At 43.5% G+C, this 25,621-nt stretch overlaps 1 long non-coding RNA gene across 2 annotated transcripts; it reads left to right on the forward strand.

Annotated features, from left to right (window-relative positions):
- Positions 1-803: 803 nt before the first annotated feature.
- LOC129202838 (uncharacterized) lies at positions 804-25,118 on the forward strand. 2 transcript variants are annotated; one of them, XR_008575846.1, is made up of 7 exons: positions 804-1,072; positions 17,813-17,896; positions 19,277-19,656; positions 21,492-22,439; positions 23,449-23,613; positions 24,553-24,714; positions 24,817-25,118. It is a non-coding gene; the product is annotated as an uncharacterized LOC129202838 (long non-coding RNA). The 2 variants fall into 2 exon arrangements; XR_008575845.1 differs by having other exon boundaries at positions 21,492-23,613.
- The last annotated feature ends 503 nt before the right edge of the window (positions 25,119-25,621 follow it).

The raw sequence follows: 25,621 nt of genomic DNA on the forward strand, positions 1-25,621 counted from the left end.
GGAAAAGAAAGAGGAATCTGTTCCATAAGAATACAGCAGGCATACCTGAGGTACTACTGTAAGAGATCTATTGCATTTTAATGAGGAATCATTTCTTTGTCTGGAAGAATTTATCTTTTTAAGCTTTTAATTGAAAAAAAAAAAAAACCCAAAGATGAAAGGCTAAATAAAACATATTTTCATTTGTCTTCATTACGTTAGTCTGAGTATGTCTGGAGAAGCCTTTTTTTCTGGCATGCTAGAAGTCACGTGCAAGAGCAAACCTTGGCCTATTTGTTTTATTCTTTATAAAGACTTTTCCTCATGCCTTTCATTCCTTTCACCCATCACTCCTGAGCAGGAATGTTGTTGATCGCATGGATAAGACTGAGAGCAAAACCCCATGAAGACCCACAAATGCTGAGTTTCACCCTTGGTCTCCAGGTATCACATGCATCAAATACTGCTTCTATTTTTGTGGAAGCAAAAAGCTTTTTCAATAGTGAGGCTCCTGGTCACTGAGTAATATAGAAACCAGGGCAATGCCAAAGCTGTTACCTATCAGGAATCCTCAAAATAACCAGAAATGCCCCATGGGAGACTCAGAGCTAAAATAAGTTAAAGCTCAAACTATGCAGAACAGATTTCAGAAATTCAAATTGCAGTTTGCAGAACTGCAGTTCTGGTACAAAGTCTGGGGTTTTTTCTGCTTTTTCACCTCGCTAATGAATCAAACATTGTTTTCTTGTCACACACCAGGAAATTTTGTTCCACAGACCTATGCAATTTCTGCCTTAATAGCTGAGCTTGGTTTCAGTTCTGGCAAAGGAACTAGGTAGATGCACAAGGCAGAACAGCAGAGATACAGAATTTATAGGTCTGCTTACAGCTCTGCCACAAAACTTTGACAGCTTAAATTAAAAGTAAAGGATGGATTAACTGTATCAGTATATACAGTTAATGTAGTTTTATTTCTTTACCACTTTGCAGTGGTAAGTCAAAAATGATAAAAAAAAATGCATCCTTTCAAAAGAGCTGATTGTGAAGCCCTAGTGATTGCTCTGAATTACAGCCTCCAGGACAGCAAAGTCAGGTAAGGTGGATGAACTGATTTTAGATACATAATTTTTACTTTCAGAGATAACTCGAATCAATGTTTACCTTTTTTACTTTCCAGAAATTTTCATCATAACTTTTCCATTATTTTATGCCCTTTTAAAATTCTAGGTTCCAGACAGAATAAGAAACAGAAGTGCAGTAATTCTGTGAAAGTGGTTCCAGCGTTTCTGGCTTCATGGGAAGGAAATAAGTAGTATTATATTTTCCATATAAAAGAATAAACATATGCTTCCAGTTGCAGTGACCTTTCAGATTAAGCGAACAAGACGAGCAAAAAGCAACATCTTTGTGAGAGGGTGGATGGTGTTGGCCTGATTGCTGTTGTCTGGAACCCCGCTAAATAATTTATGCTTGTGCGAAGTGGATGTACAGTGCTACCAGATTACAGGGTCACATTTACGCTTACTGCACCGGAGTTCAAATGTCAACATAAGGCACCAAACTGAGGGGAGAGGGAAAAAAAAAAAAGTGGAAGGAGGGGTGAAAAAAGGATAGGCAGACATTTTTTTTTTTTTAATGGCAGTCAGCGCACCAAATAGTAACTGTCTCCTGAACTTCTACACATGTAGGGATTCAGGAAAAACAGCTTTGGGTTGTTTCTTACACTCCCTATAACAGTGATAACCTCATAACAGGCAATTGTCTCAGAAAGTTCACAGCCCATTTGCAATAAACCGAAGAGATCTGGATAGCTTGGACAGACCCAGACATCCAGGCGCTTATCTGAAGCAAGGTTGCACTTCAGACTTACAAGCTCAGAGTTCTGTTTTTAAGACTTGTTTCCTTTTTATCTCTTCCGTGCCAGATGCTGCAAGTGACTTCTGGGGGGGGGGGGAGGGAAGGCACCTCTCTCCCCATCTGCCCCTAGGAGGAGCTCACATGGCCCTGCTGTGGTGGAAGGGCCACCAGCTGGGCCTGCCATTAGGAGCACGTGCCTCCTGGTAGTGCTTTGCTCTAGGAGGAGCCTCGCTCGAAGGCACGTGCTGCTCCATCGCAGGCAGCTCCATACCCTCACTGGAGGTCTCCACGTGCCAGGGGTGTCTGGTCAACTGGCAGCTGCTCAGCCAGACCTGATGCATGGGACCTCAAAGCTGAAGAGAGCTGGTATTTTATCACAAGGGGAAGTACCACTACAGAAGATGATGAAATGTCAAAGGGATGAGACTCTTCCTCAGCATTCAGTAGATTCTCAGTTTTATCTGTTCTTTTCCAAAATGAGCATGTCTTTAGAGGGGGAAAAAACAACAAAATTAAGTTTTCATCATTTCTTGAGCAAATAATTACAATTTGCTTTCATTTAAATTATGAAAAAAAAGTCATGCATACATAGTGTATTTATATTGATATGTATACTTTTTGTTGTTACAATTATTTTTGGCTTTTCTCCCAGGGTGGTGTTCGTTTATTGTCGGTAGCTAGTGATGGCTGTTCTGCAGCCTGCGGTAATGTCTGCAGCGCTGCAGGTCTCCTTGTTGACCTTCAGACATTTCACATTGATAAGAAGTTGCTATTTTCTTGGTCTTGCAGATGAAATACAGACAGTGGCACAAGAAGGGTCTTCTGTTGCCGTTGTTATTTTTTGCTGAGTTGCTTAAGTAGTTGGTGCAGGGCTGAGGGTGATGGTCATGCAAACCGTGCCCAGGAGCTCGGTTCTTCCCAAACGTGGCTGCTGCGTTTCAGCAGTGGGTGAAAGCAGAGGAGATTTGCTGCCTCTCTGAGGAAAGTCCTGCAGAGGCATCCTTCTGCAGCAGTCTGTGTTAGGGAGAGAAAGGCATTTGTTCAAGACATTTAAGGTATTGGCACAGAAAACTTGCTTACTGGTTACTTACTTTGTAGTTCATATGAGCCTTTAGCAGATATTATTTGGCTATGATATATGACATTTCGAAGTACGGCTTTGTAATCGGTGACCTTAGTAGAGAGCAATACTCTTTTTCTCTGCATGGTAGGGTTTGAGGAGAGAGGGTTGCTTTGGTTTTTGTCCTGGGAGAGCAGGCACGTCTGCAGCAGACACAGAAGCATTTTGGAATAAGACCCTAAAGCCCTTATGGATGACAAGTGTAACATAAATCAAAGGTAGTGAAGATATGATAAGATAGGAAGTGATAAATTCTGGAAGTAAGCTGGTCCGCTTGTATACAAAGTTTGGTTTAGATTTGTTGTAGGATTTATGTTGCGGTGTAAAAGACCAGAGCGTAAAATCGCTTGACAAGCACTTCTCCAGAGAAATGGGTTCAGTGTACATTTGGCAGAGACCTCATGGCTCGTGAGCTACTTCTGAGGGGATCGATGACAGGTAAATAAGAAAGCAAGATACTGTCAATAAAGTGAAATTTCACTCATCAGAAGGCTAAAGCACCACTAAAAAAGTGTTAGGACCCTGCAAATCAATTTAGTTGAAAATCGTAACCTAGTGTATTCTGTGCTAATGTAGGTTTGGAGGAGAGTAGCAGGTGGTGGGGAGGGTTGAGTTTTTCCAGGGCTAGACCATGGCATTTTTTCTCACCTAAAGTAAATGTGAGGAGCCAGTATCTCATAGAGCCCAAGTACAGTATCTTGCTGCTGGAATTATTGAACTGGAAATGAAATGGGTTGGTACTATGCAAAGGTTCCTGTTGTACCAGGATTCGGGACACCTGGATTTTATTTTTAGCACTGTGTAACTTCAGGCAAGTCACCTTCTTTTAACAAGCTTTGATTTCTTCCCTATAAAACAGAAATGATATATAGAGGTATTGTGGAGCAGGGTCACCTCACAAAAGACTTCTTTCATCCTCCAACTCAGGAAACCAATCTTATGGAGCATTTATCCCACAGACAGTGGGAGGAGCTCATAGCTCTCTCTTAAATATTCCTTATATTAGAGATAATGGTGACTGACTATTCTTCATGATCTGTGTTGTCACTCCAGGAGCTGATACAGTAGCTGAGACTAAGAAAGTGAACCAAATCAGCAGAAATGAATTAATGTTTTGTCAGAGCTGTATCTGACATAGCGTTTCCAAGTTTAGCTTCCCATTGCACGACCACTTTCCTGCAATGTTTTGGAGATGCAACAGTAGCCTTGAGAATGAGTGCTTCCATAGTGGAGCCATAATTTCTATTTCTATAGTGACGTAACCTTCTCTAAAACAACATAAAGCCCTGCTATGGTGTTCAGTGTACTTGATTCTGATCAGAAGGGGATTACTCATTTGTGTCTAAGAAGAGTCTGAAGAAAATCCATTTAGCTTGGATTGGAAAGAACAGTAATGTGCACTTGGACTATCATGTATGGATTTATTTGTTCAATTATTGTTCCTTGTCTTTAATTCTTTTTATTACATTTCTTTAATGGCAGTTCTGCCATTAAGTGTTCAGACACTAATTCATGGAATGTGTACCACACTGTATACCACCCAACTGCCTGGTGGAGCAGTAAACAGCTCATGAGTGAGTTTTCTACGGTAGCTGCAGAAACCATAGGTCTTTCCCTGTGTAATTCAGCTATTTGGAGTACCTAGATAGGAACGGGATGGGGCAGACTGGAAGGCACTGTTCTCCCCTTGACAGTCAGATTAGCTGAGCCAGAACCAGTTTCATAATAAATCATGATTTTCATATTGCAAGAAAGAAAGAACATTGAGTTGCAAGTGCCTCTGTATTGCTGCTTTCTTCCAGGATGTCTTTGCAGTCACAGTGAAGTCCATGTGATTCTTCTTCAGCGCAGGAGGAAATGCAGAAATCTTCTTGAGGCCCCTTCGTAACTGACTTTTCCATTATTTCCTCTGTCTATATATGACTTCTGAAGTGAGAACAATGTTTTTGCATAAATGATTGCCCTGAATTCACCTTTGGAAAGCATCTACAGGACTAGAACTTGGCAACAGATGTGGTCATCAGTATCCTCTGCATATGCATATGCACCTCAATGTTAAATAGCGCTTTGGTCATCTGTCAACTTGAGTGTGGATTTCTGTCTCTGAAGTAGGAAGCCCATGTCCTAATATGGCATGAACTAAACATTTTACATCTAATTTAGGGAAAACAGAGGATCTCTTTGAGAAGGTAGTAGGCAGGAATTGTTTTTTCGTGTCAGTGACTGACATAAAATGCTGCTGCCATTATAGTCTCACCTATTGAAATCTTTTTCCATGGTCTGGGATGAGGGATTTCCATACTGTATTGTAGATTATCAGTTTTGATCCTGAAAAATGGACGATAACGGTGTAGCAAGCCTACTAATAATAAATCCAACACGCTCTACAGTTCATAACCAAGTTCCAGAATGACTTGGCCAATTTTAGAATGAATTCTCATAGATGTCATGTCCAAAGCAGCCTCATCGCACCTAGTCGGATCTTAATACTGTTGCCTAATACAACAGCAGGGAGCAGAAAGTCTGTCCTCACCTGAACCTGCTCTAGCTCAGGCTATCCAGGGGGGTCCTCCTTTGCCAGGTGTACTACAGGACTGTAGACTTGGGCAGAGAGGGTAAAACTGGAGAAAACTATAAATGTTGCAGTCCAAGACATTGCTCCCGCCAGCTGTTTTCCAGGCTGGGCACCTCTGGCAAGGGCTTCAGCAGCTGGTGCGGCAGAGACAGGGCTGCAGGATCCCACATTAACAGTGTACCTTGCCCAGGGTAATCGAGCTGTTCAGTGATTGACTGAGAGGATGCTGCTGCTTTGAGAGCATGTTTGGTCTCTGCTGCCTCAGGGATTTCTACATAGCGCCCCATCGCCTTGTGCAGTGCTTAGCACTCTGGGGGTCCCCACTCCCACTGGGACCCCAGAAGCTTTGGTGAATATTAATTATTAATGATACTTTTGTGATCTTTTTTCCCCGCATGTGGATCATGCCCCTCCTTCATTGGCTGCTATAGGAATAACCTCAGCCCCTCCACCTCCAGCTTCCACACAACGGGTCTCTGACACTACAGAAAACTCATTCCAGCTGTGAGTAAGGATGAGACTGAGTTAAACATGCTTTTCCATGCAGCACAGAGGTTTGTAGGGAGAGTTTTCCAGTGGAAGTGTGTCTGTTTATAAGGACCTGGAGTACACTTCAGTTTCAAGACAGTAATCTAGACCTACTGCTAAGGTTGCAGTACTATCCTGGACCCACTGAAGACTTTTGGTAATTGACTGATCATAGAATCATAGAATCATAGAATGGTTAGGGTTGGAAGGGACCTTAAGATCATCTAGTTCCAACCCCCCCTGCTGCGGGCAGGGACACCCTCCACTAGACCACATTGCCCAAAGCCTCATCTGATCTACTCTGAGAGGTTGTTATTTAACCCTGGGGACATTTGGGATGATTTCACAAACTGTGTTACTTGGAGAGAGGAGTAACTGTGATATGGGGAGCCTATTGCAATGCCTTTGGCTAGCAGCAAAGGGAAAAGGCTGGATTCAGTTTCTACAGACCTCTAGCAAAGTACTGCCCTGGGCTGTTGCCCAGAAAATTGGCTATTTTTGAATAATAAGTCCTTTTGGAGCATAGATTACTAATTACATGAGACCCTGGCTGTTTCTCTCGTGTTGCCCTCCCCATCCCACGCACACAGCGTGTTGATGTCAAGTCCCGTAGCTCCACTGCGGCGTAGCCCGGCTTCGGCTGCGTGGAGGGAGCCCTCGCCAAGTGACTTAACCCTGCGGCGTGAGGCTGCTCTCCTCTGTTCGCTGCACCCTTGGAGAGGTGCTTCAGCTAGCTGCTCCCCATTGCCGTCACCGCCAGGCGCTTTTATTCACTGCGTGCTCCTGCGAGTTGTTTTCCTGTTGCCTTTATTGTGAAGCGGGTGTCTCGGAGCCCCAGGGACCCACAGGTGCTCCTTGCTCTGGCTGGAAGACCAGAGTCTTGCTGCCTATCCCTCATTCTGGGGTTTCTGCACCTCCAGGCTATAAGCTGTAGCACGATTCGGCACATTCAGGTGCGGTTGGCTGTTTCACATGTTATTTTGCCGAATATAATTTGCTCAGTTTTATGGCGTGGCTCCAAGACCTTTCAGACCCCACTGGTTTCTCCTCATTTTCTCTCTTCCCCTCTCCAAGTGGTCCCACCCTTCTCGGTTGCCACTGCTCTGCAGCTTTCAGGAGCAGGACATCCTTGCTCACTAAGCCTCAAGCCACTTTCTGCTATTTTTCAGATGGCTTTCCCTGAGATATTCCCTTTTTACTTCTTGGCTGCTCTTTCCTCCCTGCACTTCATCCCTGTGTGCTGGAGAGTCCTCCGCATGCAGAGTAACTTCTGCCGGCTGGGTCCAAACTGTGTCAGTGAAAGCACTGAGGCAATTTTCCCATGTAATAAATACACCTCACGTGATGCTTAAATCAGATTAGAATGGTGCCCAAGGTGTGTTTTTAATAAACAGGAGAAGAAAATCCTATCCCACCCTACCACCTTCCCCTCCGGTTATAGAGTATTTCTTTTAAGTTTGTCTTTCAAGACAACTTAAAAATGGTCTTTTGGCCTGCTGATTCCCTTTCATCAAGTAGCAAGAAAACCACTCTGTTCCTTTCAATCCCAGTGAGCCTCAGTGTATCTAGTTGCAAATAAAGAATTTTCCTTTTTTTTAATTTAGTCTGTCATCGACATCCAAGGGTTAAATTCAGCCACAATTCAAAGCAAGGCAGATTCTTATTTAATTTCTTGGTTAAACTCTGCTGTGGGAATGGTACACTATTTGCTGTTAGTATTAACTTTGTGGTATCCCTGGAAGTGTAAAACAGGTGTGTGGTAGAGTAAAAATGGCAATAAGTGCCTAAAAGACCTCCAGCTGAGAAATTTTATCAGATATCTCTCTGGTTTGTTTTATTTTCTTTCTTCCATGTGAAAACTCATCTGTCATAAACTGGCATAATTCTATTTGGGTCATGGTGAGGATTAAAGGAAATATTCTACTTTTTTCCTTACCTACGCAGAGGAGGAATTTCAAAGGCTCGGGTCCGCCGGAAGGACTTGGAAGGGAGGGCAGAGAGCGGACCCCGGGGAGCGCGGGGCAGGGGTAGCTGGCCGGCCGGGCTGGCAGCAGGGCAGCGGGAGGACTGAGTCACAGCCCTGCGTCCTCTGCCTCCCAGCCGAAAGCACCTCCCTCCCCATCTCTTTAATATTAATGCAAGGTTTTTTCTGATCCCTCCATCAGCACAGTGGAACGGCAGTCTAGCCTCAGAGGGAACATGATGTGCAGCGCTTAGGCCTTTCTTGCTTGGTATATTCTCCTGTATTATTTTTTTATGAAGTGCTTTTAGTTTCAAGGAGTGGCTGAGAAAATGGAGGGTAACTTTCCTGAGCGGAAGCCTTTGCTGCAGGAGCAACCGTCTCAGCTTAAAGGCGTCTGGGTTTGTGAGCTGGCCCATGGAGGGCTGCTTGGGGAGCAGCCCTTTGGGGAGGTGATGCTGGTGGCCCTATGCTGGAGGCAGATGCGATGTCTCAGGAAGCACCATCATACCAGCTTGAGGATTTTGGCAGCAGACAGCGTACCCTCTGCCTGCCTGGCCTAGCCCTGCGAGGTAGGGCAGGTCTGTGACCACGTCCTCTCTCCAGGGGAGTTTTGCTTAGTGCTAACTTACCCGCGATGTGCACGCCGACCGCCTGAGGACTGGCTGGCTGGCTCCCGCAAAGAGCCGGGGGGGAGGGAGAGGGAGGCTGGTGACCCATCCCTTCTTCTGCCTTTACCTGCTCTCAGTACCCTTCTTGGAAAAGGTGCCAAGTGGTTATTGAACTTTTTTTATTTCCCTGTTGTCTGTGTAGCTCCAAAAAAAAATCTGTGGTTAGTGGAGTCTGACAGTCAGGGAAGGAGGATTTGGAAGGAAAATAGGAGCTTAAAAGAGACTTTTCCTATTGCAAAGTGCTGAGGATGCATGGGGGGACACCCCGCAGAGATGCCCCGGGATGGCACTGACACCCCGTCCCTGTGGGGAAGCAGAGAGCCTCCATAGCACCTCCCCATCCCCACCCCGGGCTTGTCGCTCACCCCCATGCCCCAGCTGTGAGAGACCCTCTCCATCTCCGTACCCCCAGTGCTTGGCCGGGGCTGCCCAGGCAGACCCGTCTCCTCTGTTAAGCTGGGGGAAGAAGGGAGAGATGGCGGGGTCCCTTTCACATTGCCGTGAAGCAAGGTTTAGGTGAGGTACGTGCAGTATGATGTAGGCAAGGAAAACACTCTTAATGAGCGCAGGGAAAAGCCCACGCATGATGGGAAGGCAGAAGGGAAGGGAGGAGGGATGAGTTTGGGGCAGGCGCTTATGCTAAGAATTTCTTGGCTATTTTTATGCTTTAAGTCCTATACTTAAAAATGAGTCAGTTGTTCTTCCTCATATGATATAATGAGCCCCATGAGAAATTTCCTAGGTTAACAAAACCTTGCGCTTGCATAACATCACTTTTTCAATATGTGCTTCTCCCTGGGGAGCAGAAAGATTAAATGCCGCGATTGTCAAAGGACTTGCCTTGATCGAGAAGCCCAAAGAAAACAGACTTTCTTGTGTAAAACTCCTCTGGAGTGTGGCTCAAGACAATGCAGAAAGGTGAAGGCTGACCCCGTGTTTTACAACGCTAAAAGCAAGGGTTGGCTCGCGTGGGGAGCGGGGGGGTGCCTTGCCCTGTGCCAGACAGTCCTTCATCAGGGGAGGGCATCATCCACAGAAGTCTTCAGGGATTTCATGGACTGGAGCGTACAGCCGCTGGCGGCACCAGGTTGGTTTGTATGCAGACTCTCGGGAGCACGGTACCCTATGTCACGGTCCTGCATGAGATGAGCAGCCTTGTCTCGAGCTCCCTGTCATGACCAACAAATATATATTCCCACTCAAATACCATCAAATAGGGACTACCTGTCTGCATATAGCAGCAATAGCCGTCTGCTGCTTTCTCCTGTGCATGGAGACGTGGCATCTCACCACAATAAATGATGTGGGAATTACAAAGTAACTGCAGGGCTAAGCAAGAATGTTTTGTTCAAGAAAAAAAAAAAAAAAGAAAAGCAATAAAAGGGATAGTCAGGGCTGGCAAAATTGCAGTGTGGGAAGGATGGGAGACAGAATTCAAAGAGCTTTTGGTTCATTAGCAGGCAAACATGCTGTGACAGCTCATTGTTAAACAAATGCTTTTCTCCATATGAAAATGCAGGTGTTTATTTAAAACAAAGGCTGAGGCTGAAATTACTTTCTATGGCTGGCTGCCTGGGTATATGTGACGTCCTCAGTAATCACTGCTTTACCTGTTCACTCAGGAGCAGGGAAATTTAATGCCCTATAAATAAATAAATGTATGATCACTCTGTATTTGTGCAGCGTGTAGCTCAATGGGGACCTGGGGCTTCTAGGGACTACTGCAGCATAAATAATAACAGGAGGATGAGTACTTTGTTGTGAGCAAGACTGGTTTAATTTGGGTCTTTTATGGGAGCTAGGTGAATCATATTTTTTTAATACATAATTTTGAGTGTGTATGTTTCCCCAGCTTGAACAGTGCATCTTTTTGTCTGCAAAGGGCTGATATGTTTCAAGAATTCAGCTACTCCCAAAATGATATGCAGTATTTCTAGGTATGGTTTCAACTCAACTCCATTGTAAAAGATACCCAGCCACTGATTCATAACCTGGAGCCATGAAACGTGCATCCTGGGCTCTAGGTATTGTGTAAAGAAACATACAGATCAACTTCTGCGGCATTGTAGAAACTCAGTGGGAATGCTGAAGGTGGGATAGAGAGCAAGATTTGTTTTGCGTGATTAAACCTACAAATAATGCTGGGTGGTTGGTTAAAAAAGCTCAAGAAAAAATGAGATTGGAATCTGTACTTTTTGAAACTGAAAGTGTGGGTACTGTCTTGATTTTATAGCGTTGAGAAGAGACAATGTTTAAATGGAGAATTTATTTATACTTTTGGTTAATTTGTCAAATCTCTTTGAAACATAGTTTTGGGTATAAGAATTAATTCTGGAGTGTTCATTTTGCAAAATGTTTTCATCTTTTTGCCCCACTTCAAACTGGAAAAATATCAAAATATCAGTATTTTCTGGGAAGTAGAAGTGTGCCATTTCTGACCTCTCAAGTTCCAGGGCCATTATGCAAAGCCCTTAAACAATTTTGAAGTTCAATTTAGGTTATTGGTGATTTATGCATGTGTTTAAGAGCTTTGTTATGGAGCTATAAACAGAAAAGAATAGCTTCACATTGTGTCAAAAATATTACCATGGCCCCTTTTCAAGCCCCTATATTATTATTGTAACTATAATTTAGAAAATTATTGCAACTGTCCATTAATTATTTTCTTGGCACTGAGAGCAGCCCATATAGACTGGCACATTCTCAAATGTTATTCAGTGCTACCTACATGCATGTGCATATATATATATATTAAAAAATATGTACATACCTGTGAATACATTAAAAGTGTAAATTAGAAGGTATTTTTTTGCACAGGCTTCCAACAGTTAGAATAAACGTGTTCATTACAGGGCCAGATAGTTTTATAAACAAGACTATACTCAACTATTTTTGAAGTAACAGGGAACTCACCTCTGACCCATGACATGCCTTTCTGTCTTTTTATTGTAGACTTTTGATCCACTGAATGACTGAATATATTTACATTCAAATGAAAATCTATAGTATGAGACTATCTGCATGATGCATACTTATAAATTGATGGGTTAGTCCTTTAAAAAGCTCTATCATAGGTTCAACAAAAATTCAAGATTATGTTTCAGCATTACAAAGAGTGGAGACCCTGCCATGTGAAAAAGTGTGATGCCTGAAAAGCTACAGCTAAAAATTTCATTACATTTTCCATTATTGTCATAAAATTAAAATTTCACAATAAAAAAGAAGTATGATATTCACCAAAAGTATTTTAAAAATCACATACTGGAAATGAGGCAAAGGTTCAATTTTGATTTTTAAGATGTTGTTTATCTGTGAACAAGAAAGGTAAATGTTATGACCTAATTAATTTGCATAAACAGATGTAGCCTGTTTTGTGAAGGTCGTTCAGCAAGAAAATGCATTTGTCATTACTTTGGTAGGAAAGAAGAATGTCCTGTTTACAAATTCTCTACTGAATTAGATATTTTCACATTGTTTGGGATTGTTGCATTAATTTATAAGGCTCTAAACTTGAAGCTGACAATAGGGTTTTCAGGTGTTTCTTTGAAGAAGGCCAAACTGCAGGAGAAATTTATATGATAACTGCAAAATTTTCAGTCCTACCAAATTCTGACGGACTGCCATGGACCTAACCCTGTGAAGGACGATCTTCTGATAGAAGGTCTTCTGGACTTGTGCAATGATGTGTCTAAATAACCAAAACAAGGCAATACCTTAAGTACATTTCTGTATCACAGCTCCAGATACATCAGGTCAGCATGGGGGGCTACGTAAAACACTGAAAGTATTTTTAAACCTTTCTTGCAAGAACAGCGTTGCTTCAGTTTTGAAGCCATGAAGTAGAAATGACGACTGCATCAAAATGAATGCCTCTCTTGGTTAATGAGGGACAAAATTTAGATAATCTTTATTGTCATGTTCTAGTTAATTAAAAAAAAATTTTTAAAAAAGTAAAAAAAAAGAGGAAGAAAAAAAAGGAAGGAAAAAAAAAAAGACACTGAGGCTCTTCATTTGGCCAGTGCTGTTGAGCCAGTGCGTAAGAGCGTGCCCAGGCCCCAGGAAAGCGCTCACACATGTTCATTGAAGATAATGGGGCTACTCAAGTATTCAAAGTTACGTGCTTTCGAGTGTATTACTGACTTCAGGCCATAGTGAGAAAGAAACAGAATGTCAGGATAGCCTCAATAAAAAGAATTAAAATCTTCTGCATGAGGTTGAGGGGCCATGTCAGTTGGGTAAATCTCCCCACGAAGCCCTCAGTGTAGTGTTTCTGGCTATTGGCTGCCAGACAGAATATTGCAGGCCAGCTCCTGCAAACACGTAGCACAAGAAGGGGCTGCGTGCTTTTTATCCCTCACGGTCTTTCAAACTTGAGCTACTTGTGCTAGAGTTTAGACAAGGTCCGCCCCTTTTTTTTCCTCCTCCCAAGTACTGACACTCTTTTTCAAATAGTTTAAGTTTTGTCATTCATTATTTGGAATTTTCCTTTAGGAAAGACACAAGATTTTGGATTGAAACATGAGGATTTGTTATCTCTTTCTTACGCGGCTCGTTTTTGCATTGTAGCACTGGAATGTGAGAACTTGAGCGCTGACCACAGTAAATGTGTCAAAGCTTCCCAGAGATGACAGGGGAAAGTTACTTCTATATGATGCTAATTGGCCCAAAACTGAGCTTTCTGGTTATATCATTCATTGACTGATTTGATGAGACGTAGTCCCCTCTGACTTGAACAGGCACCAGCTGATAGTCCTGTCCCATGTGCTGACAAAACCGCTTCCAGTTTTGAGGATACAAGTGGTCCCGAGAGTGCCACACGCCAGGCAGAGGCTCGCAGGATAATTTCTTATATTAATTCAGCTTGTTTGGCTTCTGATGAGAGCAAACGTTTATTTAATTTTCTTCAATCAATCTGGAAGCTCTCCTGGCTTCACTGGTGTTCAAAAGCATTAATCTCTCAGGGCGGTTGCAAAAGGCATCCAGAGCCCCCTTTCCTAGGGCAGAACTGTTGAACGTGTGAGCCTTGGAGCCAGAAACCCTCTAGTTTTAGCAGCTCTGGCAGCGGGATGGTAACACTCACGCCTGTCTGCTCGGGGGCCGGGTATGCGGCCACGGAGCAGATGCACGTGTGGGCTGCTTTGAGGCCAAGGACTTCCAGGGTCTGAGGACCGCTGGCCTCAGGCAGACTCTCCACGGACCCATGTATGATCCAAAGTCTTGGATTCGGTAAAAGTTCAGTGAAAACAAAGTGTTTGTTCAAAAGCAGTGGGGTTTTTTTCCAAGGAAACATTTCCTTGTAAGATTTCCAACCCGTGCCACCGAAAAGCCCATTTATGCCTTGATTTATTATAAATTCTTGGAACCCACATCAAAAGTCTTCATGGATGGAGCTACCGTTTACTTTGAGGAGAATCTGTCTTGTATAACTGATTATATAACTAAGTGTAATTACTTCTTCCAAAGTATACACAACAAAATCTCAGCATTTTTTGTCTATCGGTAGATCTTGGTTATTAGAATTTATATATGAATTTTCGTCTATGCCAAGCATGATGTGACCAGGCCAGATGTTTTCAGACCTACCCCTATTTGAGGAATATATAATAGCGCAATTACAGGTCTGTGTTCTGCATAGTGAAAATCAGGCGACAGAAGCATGGGAAAAAAAATTTTCTTTTTGTCTCTGATGTTTCTCTGCAAGTGTATATGGATTCTCTTATGCCTCTCGAGCTGGGGGAAACTGTAAGAAACAGTATGCAATAGCATTAATTTCATGACTGGAAAACATTTCCGTCTCACTTCCCACCCACCCCCATGATAAGGAAAGGGTAGATGTATGATACAGAATTTTTGTGGTTCTGCTTTGAAAAATGAGTTAGTAACGATAACTCCATCTTCATCAACAGATCTGCCCATGACCTTTTAGATTCATGCTTCTATTGCTTTGATGCTAAATATGTATTTCTCCTTTACAGCCTCATCTGTCCAGGAAGTGGCAAGAGGTCTGGGGTACAAAAATGTGACCCTTTTGGTGATTCTGCATCACCTGGGGAAGGAACAGTGTTCCAGATGCAGGATCACATCATTCTCCCAAGCGCTTCCTTGGGGCGGCACAACCTGGTCTGTCTGGTGCTCTTCCTCCTGCAAGCCAAGTGGTCGGAGGTACCACCATGTTCAGACTGTTACCTGTGGCACGGACGAGGCAGCTCGCCTTGCTGTGATAAGGATTGGGCTGCTGGGACCAGAGGACTTGGCTTATTTTTTTAAGGAATAATTTATGATTCAGCTTCCTAATCTGGTCTGAGCCTGCACTGTTGAAGGCCAGCTTTGGAAAGGCAGGAGAGGGCTGCCTGTGTACTATTTCATTGGCCTGAAAGAAACGTCTGACTAGATGTTTGGAGAGAGCTTAGCTTCAGAATACCTAGCAGTGAAATGCTTAGCTTCTTTAAATGACAACCTTTGAATTAGTCTTTGCAAACTTAGCCCAAAGTTTGTTTGAAGGTAACTGGTATGTCACGCAAAGCAAGTATGCTGGAATGCAATAATGAGAGCTGAAGCTGGGGAGGCATGTTCATATTTGGAAGGCTGCGAAAACCAGACAGGGAGCAGACACACTTAGAGAGAATTCATTATAAAGCCGGTGAACAAGGAGTGAACAATACCACGTTGCTCATACAGTCACTCAGGGCTTTCGTTGATATTCATTATTCACTCCTGTGACTCAGAAGGCAGGAAGATGCAGTCTCCGATAGAGGCAATGCCCCAAAGGGAATGTGAACTTCTGGTCATTTCCAGGTTATTTATCAACTTACCCCTTGTCCTCCCCTTCATGAACACACCACACTTCTAGATTTTTCACTTTCATACCCTCTGTACATGTGAAAAACAAAGTCTGTCTAACATAAATATGTATTTCATCTAAAGCATAGCAACACTAAGGCTGAAGAGCAACGGTGTACTTTTTCAGCAAATGCAGATATTAGACAAAGCTCAAATCCTAATCCAGGCCCCATGCAGAAGCGAAGGTGTTCAGACCACCCAAATTTAGCCACCCAACTTGGCTGGTTAAGCTAGCCAGCTAGGCTCTCCAGGTTCCCTCTGGAGTCAATGGAAAAACAGAGGGGGAAAGACAGACTTGCTTCCAGGAGCAATTCGGTAAGCCCGTGTCAGGCTCCTATTCTGAATTGCCTCTAGGAGAGCTTCTCTGTTAAGGGAGTTTAAGGAGGCAAGCCAGGTAACTGAACCGGCTAGGCTGGGTGCCTAAATTCAGTGCTCTGAAAACACCTCTCGTTGTGCTGTAGAAAACAGTGTCGTGTACCTTTATGTCTGTACACGGTATCCCGTGAAGCCACAAAAAAAGTCCATTTTCTCGCTTTGCTGTAGTTTGTGTGTGTGCTCCCCAGCTTTCCAGAATTGTTTGTCCCTCTTTCCCCTGTACCCCAAGAGACCCAGAAGTCATCCACTTAGCAGCTGGGAGGGTATCGTTCACACACAGCCTATGTGCTGTCTAGTAGCAGAGGATGTTCGCCTTTATTCTGTCCCTTCTCTTTATGTCTTTCTACAGAACGGTATCGTAGCATCCCTTAATAAAAATATTTATAGCTGTAATTATCTGGCATCACGGAGCCATTTGGAAATCTGATCAGGCAGGAGTCTGTTGGAAGGCGGTGAGTTGGTAGAACTGAAATGCTCTGTTAAAATAGGTCAATTTCGTTGGCGTTTTTGAAGGAAACCAGGCAAAGCGACTGGCTGCCTGGCTCGTTGGCAGGTCAGCCAGCAGGCAGGCAGGTCCTGAAAGACTTCATCTGTTTTGCCAGAACCGCCACGATGCCAGCTTGTCACCATGACACTGAACATAAAGAGTTAGCAACTCCTCAGGATTTATCACAAAGTGAAAAATCTTTTTTTTCGGTCAGCTCTGATCTACCTACAGGGTTGTGGGGTTTTTTTCTCTTTCCCCCCCTCCCCCTTCCCTATTACTAGGGAAAACCAGTTCATCTGAGGCTCTGTTGTTATGGTTTGTTTTGTTTTCCCTCCCTCTTGTTCTAGTGCCTCAATTATTTCCGATCTGCATGTTTATTGTTTGGAAGCGAACTTGCTTTCCTGCTCTTTCACCCGATACTTCCTTCCAGAAGGTCTATCTTTCTGGCACTTGGAGAATGTGATTTCAGCTCCAGCCTTGCCAACAGATGAGCTGCAGGCAGCTGCTGCTAACTCCACAGCTCTCAGCTTTGCTGTACGTACTTGGACACAGCAAGGAAGGAGTCAAACATAGATGTTGGATACTTTTCATACTCCAAGAATAATTTTTTTAAGGGACTTTGTATAAGGCTGAATCAGGTAAGGGAAAGGAGGTGGCAGGGTGGCAGAGCAACTGAAGTAGTTGGCTCTGGAGCCAGGGAGTGGAGTCTCTGCAGGCACATCCCTCTGAAAAGGGGTACCTGGCCATCTGGGAGTCGGAGTCAGCCCGGTGTGATAATGACATCCCTGTCCTGTCTGCTGCTGGCTGTGGAGTTGGTGTGCTTTGGCCACAGGAGCACGACGGAGCCATAAAGCTCAAGCAGGGCTTTGTCCCGGGCCGGTGTGACTCTGTTGACAACCGAGGCAAGCCACTATGTATTGAGTTGCAGCTTCCCGTGTAGCCTGGGAGAGGGAAAGCTGGCCAGGATGCCTGTATTTTTCTTGAAACCTCCACAAAATGCGTCACTTGGACGTTAAGAACTCTCCAGAGATGAGAGCAGGAGATGTGGTGTCACACCGAGGCCAAAATATACAAAAGACCATATTAGATACCATTTCAGTGGAGCATAATCAGTGTTCCTTATCTGACAGAAGGCAAACTATTTGCTTGCACTTCTGCCAGGGAGCCCATCTCTCTGGCTATTGTAAAGTATGAGAAGAACCACCTTTATTTGGAGGATCCCAAGAGTGTTTTGGGGGGCCAAATGGCAAACACCCTGCCCCTGTTCTGTTCCATCTCATCCTGGCCTTGCTCTTCTCATAATGAAATGACGTAAATGTGTGAAGGAAAAGTGTTGACAGCTGTGTATCTGTTATGTCTAGCTCAACATGCAACTTTATTATCTGCGAGCCATTATTTTTTGATTGTTTTCTCTCCGCAGGAATTCAAGGCAAGAAAATCCATTTCAATCTGAATAAAATGACAGGCTACCCCAATTTAGTGGAGATCTCATCAGTTCACCCAGGTGGGCAGTGTTAGAAAATTACACAGGGACAGGTGCCCATAATAAATCAGCTTAGACTTCTGTGCCTTCCATTCATTTATAATGATGATGGTGATATTATATACGTGCAGAGTACCTTTCATCCAAAAGGCTCCCACACTTTGCAAACTATATACAACACATAATGTTGTATTTGTGCCACAGTGAAATACTGGCTTTTTTTTTAAAGTAGCTTTGATCTAGAAGCCTCAAAAACACCAATGGATTCTTGTTTAAACAGGAGACCTTCCAAAAAAAATCCTGATGTGAGATAAATTCATTGCAATCACATGCTTTCAGAATTGTGAATCAAGTATATTCCAGCCTCTGCCCCAGAAAGCATTTAAGCGCACACTAAACTGAAGATAAGTGTGCACTTAAAGGCTCCCTGGACTAAGACTGGGAAGCTGTTTCTTGAAGATTCAAACCATCAGTGAAGAGGGAGGAGAGGCAGGGAGTCTGTTCATTGGTTCTCAAATTTAAATCTATTGGTTGCTGCTGTAATTAAAGAAAAATGCAACAAATCTTGGCAGGCAAACCCGAGTTTGCTGTGCTGGCTGGAAATACTTACACTTTCATCCTGAAAAGAAATATTCTGAATGCATTAAGGCTTTTGTGTGTCACCCTGCTTGTGTGATGTGAAATGGACAGTGTGCGTGGAGCCGGGCCTGGCAGTGGCTAGCTTGGTTTAAAACCTTGGACCTTTTCCCTGCCGTTTCTCCACCCTCTGTTTTCTGGCACAATCTGATAGATTCCAAAATCAGAATGATGTTGAGCCCTGAAGGTAAATCATCTCAGGTAGGAATGGTTTAGAAGAAGTGAATTTTATCGGCCCCATTGTCCTGCACAGCTTTGCATACATTACAAACAGGTCTCCTGAAGGACCTGCATTGTCCCACCGTAAGAGCCCGTCATCAAGGCGACAGGCTCCTTGGGACAGGGCGCTGCCTTGTCCTCATAGCACGAGGCAGGAGTGCCTCTGCTCAGTGAAAATGGAGCCTCATTTACCGTATGTGTGATAAGAAAGGAGATGTCATCTTAGTCTGTGTCTGCACCCCACTCCCACGGTGTGATCGCAGCTCGTGCAGCCACGCAGCAGCCGTCTGAGGTGGCTTGGGCAATGGTAATGGTGAAAAGGTGATGGTGAACGTGCTTGCCCTCTCCCACTGCCCACCCCAGTGCGCTTGCTGCTTCCACTGATGAGCAAAACCAATTAGCACTGGCACACAGTACCACAAGCCGTGCAGATTAACTTGGCGGGGCGGGGGGGGGGGGAGTGGAGCCACTGACGAGATGCCAATAAAGTGAATTTAGCCACTGTTCTTTTGAGCAGCTACGTGTTTGCTTGCTTCTCATAAACAGGAACCAGAGGATTTAATTCCCATTTTCAAGGACAAACCAACCCCCAGATCTTTCCACCTCTGGGAGCAGGAACGAGGAATACGTCACTGAACTCAAATTGCAAGAAACTTTCAGTAAGCAATGTGCAATCCCAGCCCGGGGCTTGGCTGGAGCCTCGGCCTGACGCCTCCGCTCCCACCGAAGCTGTCGTGATCCTGGAGTACGCTCCTTGGCAAGATGCTCGCATTGCGGGACACCCCTCCTGCACTGGAAGACAGATTCAGCCCACTTAGCACCGCTACTTTTAATGAGCAACCCCCCTCGTTGCAGCGTCCTGCTGGTGCATTCCCATGTGAAACCTTGCACGTGGCCAGCCCCCTCCCTCGCCGGTTAGTCTTCAGGTATGCCTCCCTTTAAAAAACTTTGGCCCCGTGGTTTAATATTTCTGAGTGTAGGAATGGTTGTAACTTCACAGCTGCAGCTTTTTAATAGGTTTGGATTTACGGCAAGTAGTTTTATTTGGAGAGAAATACAAAAGTAATTGGCGTTTGGCTGAGGATAGACGCAGTCTAAAGTGACTTGGATTTTCTTGAAGCACAAAGCTACCCAACATAAACAGACCTAAAAAAAGCCCATGAAGAACACGGACGTTTTCTCTCTAAAGGCTTCTTCAGCACCGAGCTTGTAATTGAACAACAAAGGTGCGCTGATCAGCTTGTGTCACCCACTTGATACAGGCTGATAATTCAGTCTCACCCAAACACTAATACACGCAGATGTAGGAGGCTAAATTTGGAATAGCCTGAGTACAGTTTTTTAGAGTGCTTCACCAGCGCACATCAAATAAATGCTGTTGCCAGGATGTGAGTCAAGCATCGTTTTTAGCAGGCAAGCTAGACTGATCAAATGTCTGAAAAAAATGAAACTTGCACAGAATTATTTTATGAAGCTGCATAAGATGAAAATATTAAAGCAAATAATTGGCAAACAGTTAAATCACAAGCAGCGTTTCCTTGGTTCTCAGTGAGTTTGCAACTTTTGTGGCCAAACACATGGTGATATTAAAGGCATTGGTTTTACAGAAATGTTTATAGAAAAAGAAAAAATGAGAGGAAAATGAAGAAAAGAATCACAGAGCCTGTGCTTGAACCTCGAACATAATGTAGCATCTTGCACATACCCGTAGGAAGTGTTAAATGATGTGTGAGAGCCCCTTAGGTCCCGTTCAGGACAGGCAAGCACTCTCAGAAGCACAAGGCATCCAAATACCATTGAAAAATGGAGACTGTGGCAGGACCGGATGTGCTCCACCTTGCAGGTAACATGGCCAAGGAGGATGGGCATGTGCCTTTACACTGGGAATTGACCTTTCTTGCCCGCCTTTTGAATAAGGGTCACTTTGATTTTTTCAGAAACAAGAAATGGCTAAAATAAGTCCAAAAAGCTGTAACTCTCACTAAAGAAGTTTAGGATTAACCTTCACACACCAATAAATGTACATACAGAAGCACTTATGATAGTCTGGGACCTGGGATTTGCAGGTGTCATCTAGGCAATGAAAAATCTAAGTCTAAAGTTACCGACTAGCTGCAAAAATGCATGTGTAAAAATGTATATATGCCGATGTATGGACGTATTCACTGATTGGTCACAGATCTACTATTGAATTTGATTTAGTATTAATCTAAATCTAACTAGATAGCTTTGAAAAAAAAATAATTAAAAACTAAAGGATGCATCTTTGTGGTGGATCCATTTCTCCAGGATATAGTTTAAATTTGTTGTTCTAACTGCTTATATATTCCCATTGGTAAGCCAAGACAAACTCTTAGAATTAGACCAATGCATTTTTCATGTTCTGTTTGAAAGAATGAGAACTGTATAAAGTTGGCTTTTCTTGGGGCTGGTACCAACACGAAACATTATGGCATCATGCTGATTGCATTAGCATCGTTGTATTAAGTTGTGAGCATCACATCTTCACTGCCAGCAAAATATCCCAAAATATCTGAAAACTTGTTCTGGAGAGAATTCTTCAGAAATTGATGTCTTGTACAGATATTCAAAATATTTCATCTCTATGTTTCCTTTTCTCTTTCAAAGGCATTTACAGTTCTCTGGAAGAAGTATGTAGCAGGATGGGGGGAAAAAAAAGTGAATCTTTTCTATGACAGACTGGAGCCATGCCTTCAGCTCAGGGAATTTTAATCCAACTTGTTATATGACCTACAATTAGATCAACATCTGCACGCGTCAAAAGTTTCTGGAGAAGTAGGATTACCTGAGAAGTCCGACAAGGCTTCAGACAGTGTTGTCCACGTTGAAAAGGCATGGGGTAACCCTGCCCGTGCAGGAGGTCCTTCCTCATTTTCTGCAAGGAAAACAGCACCTGCTAACAGAGCTCCAGAGCCTACAGACTGCTAAGTGCCTCCCCTAGTATTCACAGCAGTATGATGATCTCCTCCTGAACTGTTATGCCATCTGGAGAACTTGTGGTATGTACGTGGTATCCCTTCCTTGAGAGTTATCTTGCTTTGCTCTCAGGACATGGGAAGATTTTGTAGTAATTTATGGGCTTTATATTTAACATTAAACACGGATGGTATCTTTTGCGTTATTTAAATCTTTTCTTTATCTCTTTGCAGCATGTACAAAATGTGTTTTCTCTTGTCTCCTGCTTTCTGGGGCAATACAGAATATTTCCCCAAAAGCTATGCAGCCCTGAGCCACCTGCCAGATTCCCATGTATTATAATATTTTCGGCCAGCTGCTGTGGTAGCTGTTCATGCCAAGGGCAAGAATTCCCCTGCTCCGGTTTTAGCTTTCGCACGGTCCAGAGCCTGCTTTCAGCCCGTGCTGAACTGTAAGGCCTGAGTCAGCGAGAGTTAAAATAAAAGGTCAAACTTCCCCGAGCGCGTAACCAGTTGGTGGAGCCCAGGTATCATGTCCTGTCCTCCTGTCCCGGGTGTCAGTGCAATGCGTCCCCTTTCTCCCCTCTCCAGTGCTCTATCCCAGGCCTTTACGGGGGGTGTGCTAGGCAGAACAGCAAATATATAGGCATAGGGATACGGGAGGAGATGTTTGGCAGCAAACGCTGACATGGCTGATTGCTGGGAGCTGGTGTTGTACCTCTGGCTGGGCCACTCTTAACCCCAGCTCTGCCAGGGACACGCCACTGAACCGGGTGAATTGGAATTTTTTCCTGTTTTAAGATCTAATCCTGGCTTTGCCACACCTTTCTTTTCTTTTTTTCTTCCCTTTTTTTCCTTTTTTTTCCCCCTTTTGTTTTCTTTTTTCTTTTTTTTTCTTTTTTCTTTTTTCTTTTTTTTTCTTTTTTCTTTTCTTTTTTCTTTTCTTTTTTCTTTTTGGTTTTTTTTTTCTGTTTTTTTCTTCTTCTTTTCTTTTTCCCTTTTTTTTTTTTTTTACTTTACAAATGGATATCAAATAGGCTTTTATTAATGGGGTTTTTTGGTGCCTAGCATTTCTAAATGGTTTGCAGTTTTCTGGTGGACACGTCACTTCCTCGTCAGAGTACTCAGAGGTATTTGGGAGTGTTCAGAAAACAGTAGCCTACTTCCAAGTGACCATTTGTTTTGGGCGCCCAGTTCAAAACATATGCTGGGTATGGAGTTTTGATTCTTTGGAAATTCCTGACATTCCCCTCTGGAAGTCAGATGTCTCAGACGGGACATCCAAGATCATTGGCTGCTTTTTGAAAAAAAAAAAAAAAAAAAAAAAAAAAAAGTCAGGCCACAGTGCTCCAGGAATATATTTAAACACACTCATGTCCACAACACAGGAGAAACACCAGCGCTGCCTAAAGAGCTTGTTTCTGCTGACTGCTGATACAAAGGAAGATCATAATTAATGACTTTGTAGGCACTGTCAGAAAGCATCGTAAACATGTAAACATGTACACAGAGAAACTTCCTGCTCAAAACTAGTTTAGATCTGAGCAAAGTTATCTTTTGTGCTGAGCTAACCCAGCTCAGTGATTATTTCCATTTGGGTTCTGATCTCAGACAAGGTACAACAATCCAGAAGAAGAGTGATCCAAGTGGAAGGGATAGATTAACAACTCTATGGGGGGAACGGGACAGTCAACACTGATGAAATATATGCTGTTGAAATTGCTGGGCAGAACCTCTCTGGATCCCTGCTCAGGAGGTGAAAAGCCTCATCTCTTACTGCAGGAAAAGAAGAAAAGGTTGTGCTCAGCCACTGAAAAGGTCCAAGTGGAGAAGGGGACATCTGGGAACAAGCAACTTACTGCCGCGTGTAGCTGCAGAGGTTCTGGTGTTGTAGAACCGGGCTCCCACCAACACAGCTGGGAGCTGTGGAGAAGAAATGCTAGAGGGGTAATGCATCCTGGCAAAGTTTTACATACAATTTCTTTAGCATCTCTGAATTTTGCAGGATGTGAAAGGTCTGAATGAAGCCTGTGTGTGATTCCTGTACATAAGGTTGTGAGGAAAAAAATGGCACACCTTGTACTTACTGAAAAATTATTTCTGACTGCAGAATTAGAAGATACATGGTCATAATGCTTCAGTCTTTGATACCATATGTTGTTTGCTACCATGGGTAGCTCCTGAAGAATTATAGATTTGATAATGAATTACAATTGCATTCCCTCAGATAGCCTTAACTTTTGAGTAGAAGAGGCCTATGCTGGTCTTCAATTGACCTGAAAGCAGTTAGAGATACCATCCACAGCTTCACTTGCTTTCTAGGATCTGTACAACAAGGACGTGCGTGGTCAATGTCTGCTGGGGCTGCTCAGCAGCACCTGGACAGCCTTATCTGCCCCAGAGGGACCATGGGAGCTGTGGGGCAGAGCTGATCCAAGGGCACGTCCAACTGTTCATTTATCTATTGATTTTTCAGAGCCTGAATGGCCAAGTTTCACATACCACAGTGCTGTGCAACTGCTGCCTGTTGAGGGCCTTCTCAGGGAGCATGGATTGGGATTTTTGCGTGACATGAAAATTTTAAATTTGTTTTGACTGTGGTGAGCAGTAGCTTGCAGCAGTGTGTGTAGTCATGGCAAAACTACGCAAGAGGAGAGGATGCCTCTGAAGTAAAAGGGTTAACAGCCTGCCCCTTTTTAATGTGGTTGTTGAAATGGGCAGCTTCCTGCTTGCTGTTCTGATTTCAGTTGAATTGAATTGTTTTGATGGCTGATTGACTGAAAGGTTGATCTCCTGTGCTCTGCTGCTGGGCAGAGGAAATCTGGGGCATGTGGCTATGAGAGCAGGACAGGGCCCCTGTGTCATTCTCTCATTCTTGTTTTTCAGGCCTTTCCATTTCAGTGGCTCTCCCTCAACATTCTCCAGATTGAGCTCTTTGCCACATCTGCAGTAGCTGTGGAGACATCCTTTCTCAGGAAGCAGTGCAGGGCTAAGGAAGGTTGAGCACTTGGACTGCAAACACAAATGGTGTCTTTTTCTTCCTTGTGGGTATGTTAATCCAAACAACCTATTAAAGAGATGAGCCAGTTCTCACATATTTAATCGTGTGTCTTATTTGGGTTTTGTTTTGGGTTTTTTTTGCTCTGCAAGTCTGAACAACTGGTCCTGCTCACTCTCACCTTTTTCCTGTTCGTGCTGGTCCTGGCTTTTTCCTGTGAAGCATCTCTCCCTTGTGAAGTAAGCAGTGCTTTAAAAGGAATTCTTCAGCAGAAGCGCAAGGGCAAAAATGGTATGACCATTTGTCTTCATATGCAAAAAGAAATACCAACGGCAATTCTGAAGAAATTCTTCATTTCTGACCACTTCTTCCATCTTGTATTTCTTTGTATCCTTCCCTTCATACATCCCCCCAACCCAGTTATGATTTATTAAATAAATGCCCAAGCATTACATTTTTCTTTTACAGCCAAAAAAGCAGTGCAAGTCCTAATGATTATTTGCCTCAAGTGTGATATTTTAGAATATTATTCGTACTACATAGGAGCAGAAAAATCTCTCAGAAGACCTTTGGAAGTGGGTAAATTTTTCCATCATTTTCCACAGACTTTGGATCAAACCCAAAAGACATCTCTCTGCTGCAGTTATGGCTAACAGTCATAACAAACACATGGCAAACTGGGCTGGCTTCTCTGGGGAAATGTGTTTAGTCACAGAGTATATCTGAAAGGTAACACACCTGCTTTCATCTTGCCGTCATCCAAACACAGAGCATGGAGTGGTGCACAAATATGCATAACTGCATTTTAATAGCATAAAGCAAATTTTGGATTCTGCAGCACCCTTACTCACCTTGGCTAGGATTTCACACTCCATCAACAGTCTTGCTAGTTTTGATAGAGCTTTTTGGGTGAGGAGCTAAAGGACGTGAGTAAGGCTGAAACACTGGTTCTTCATC

The sequence above is a fragment of the Grus americana genome, chromosome 2 (genome assembly GCF_028858705.1).
Source record: "Grus americana isolate bGruAme1 chromosome 2, bGruAme1.mat, whole genome shotgun sequence".
NCBI classification, from domain to species: domain Eukaryota; kingdom Metazoa; phylum Chordata; class Aves; order Gruiformes; family Gruidae; genus Grus; species Grus americana.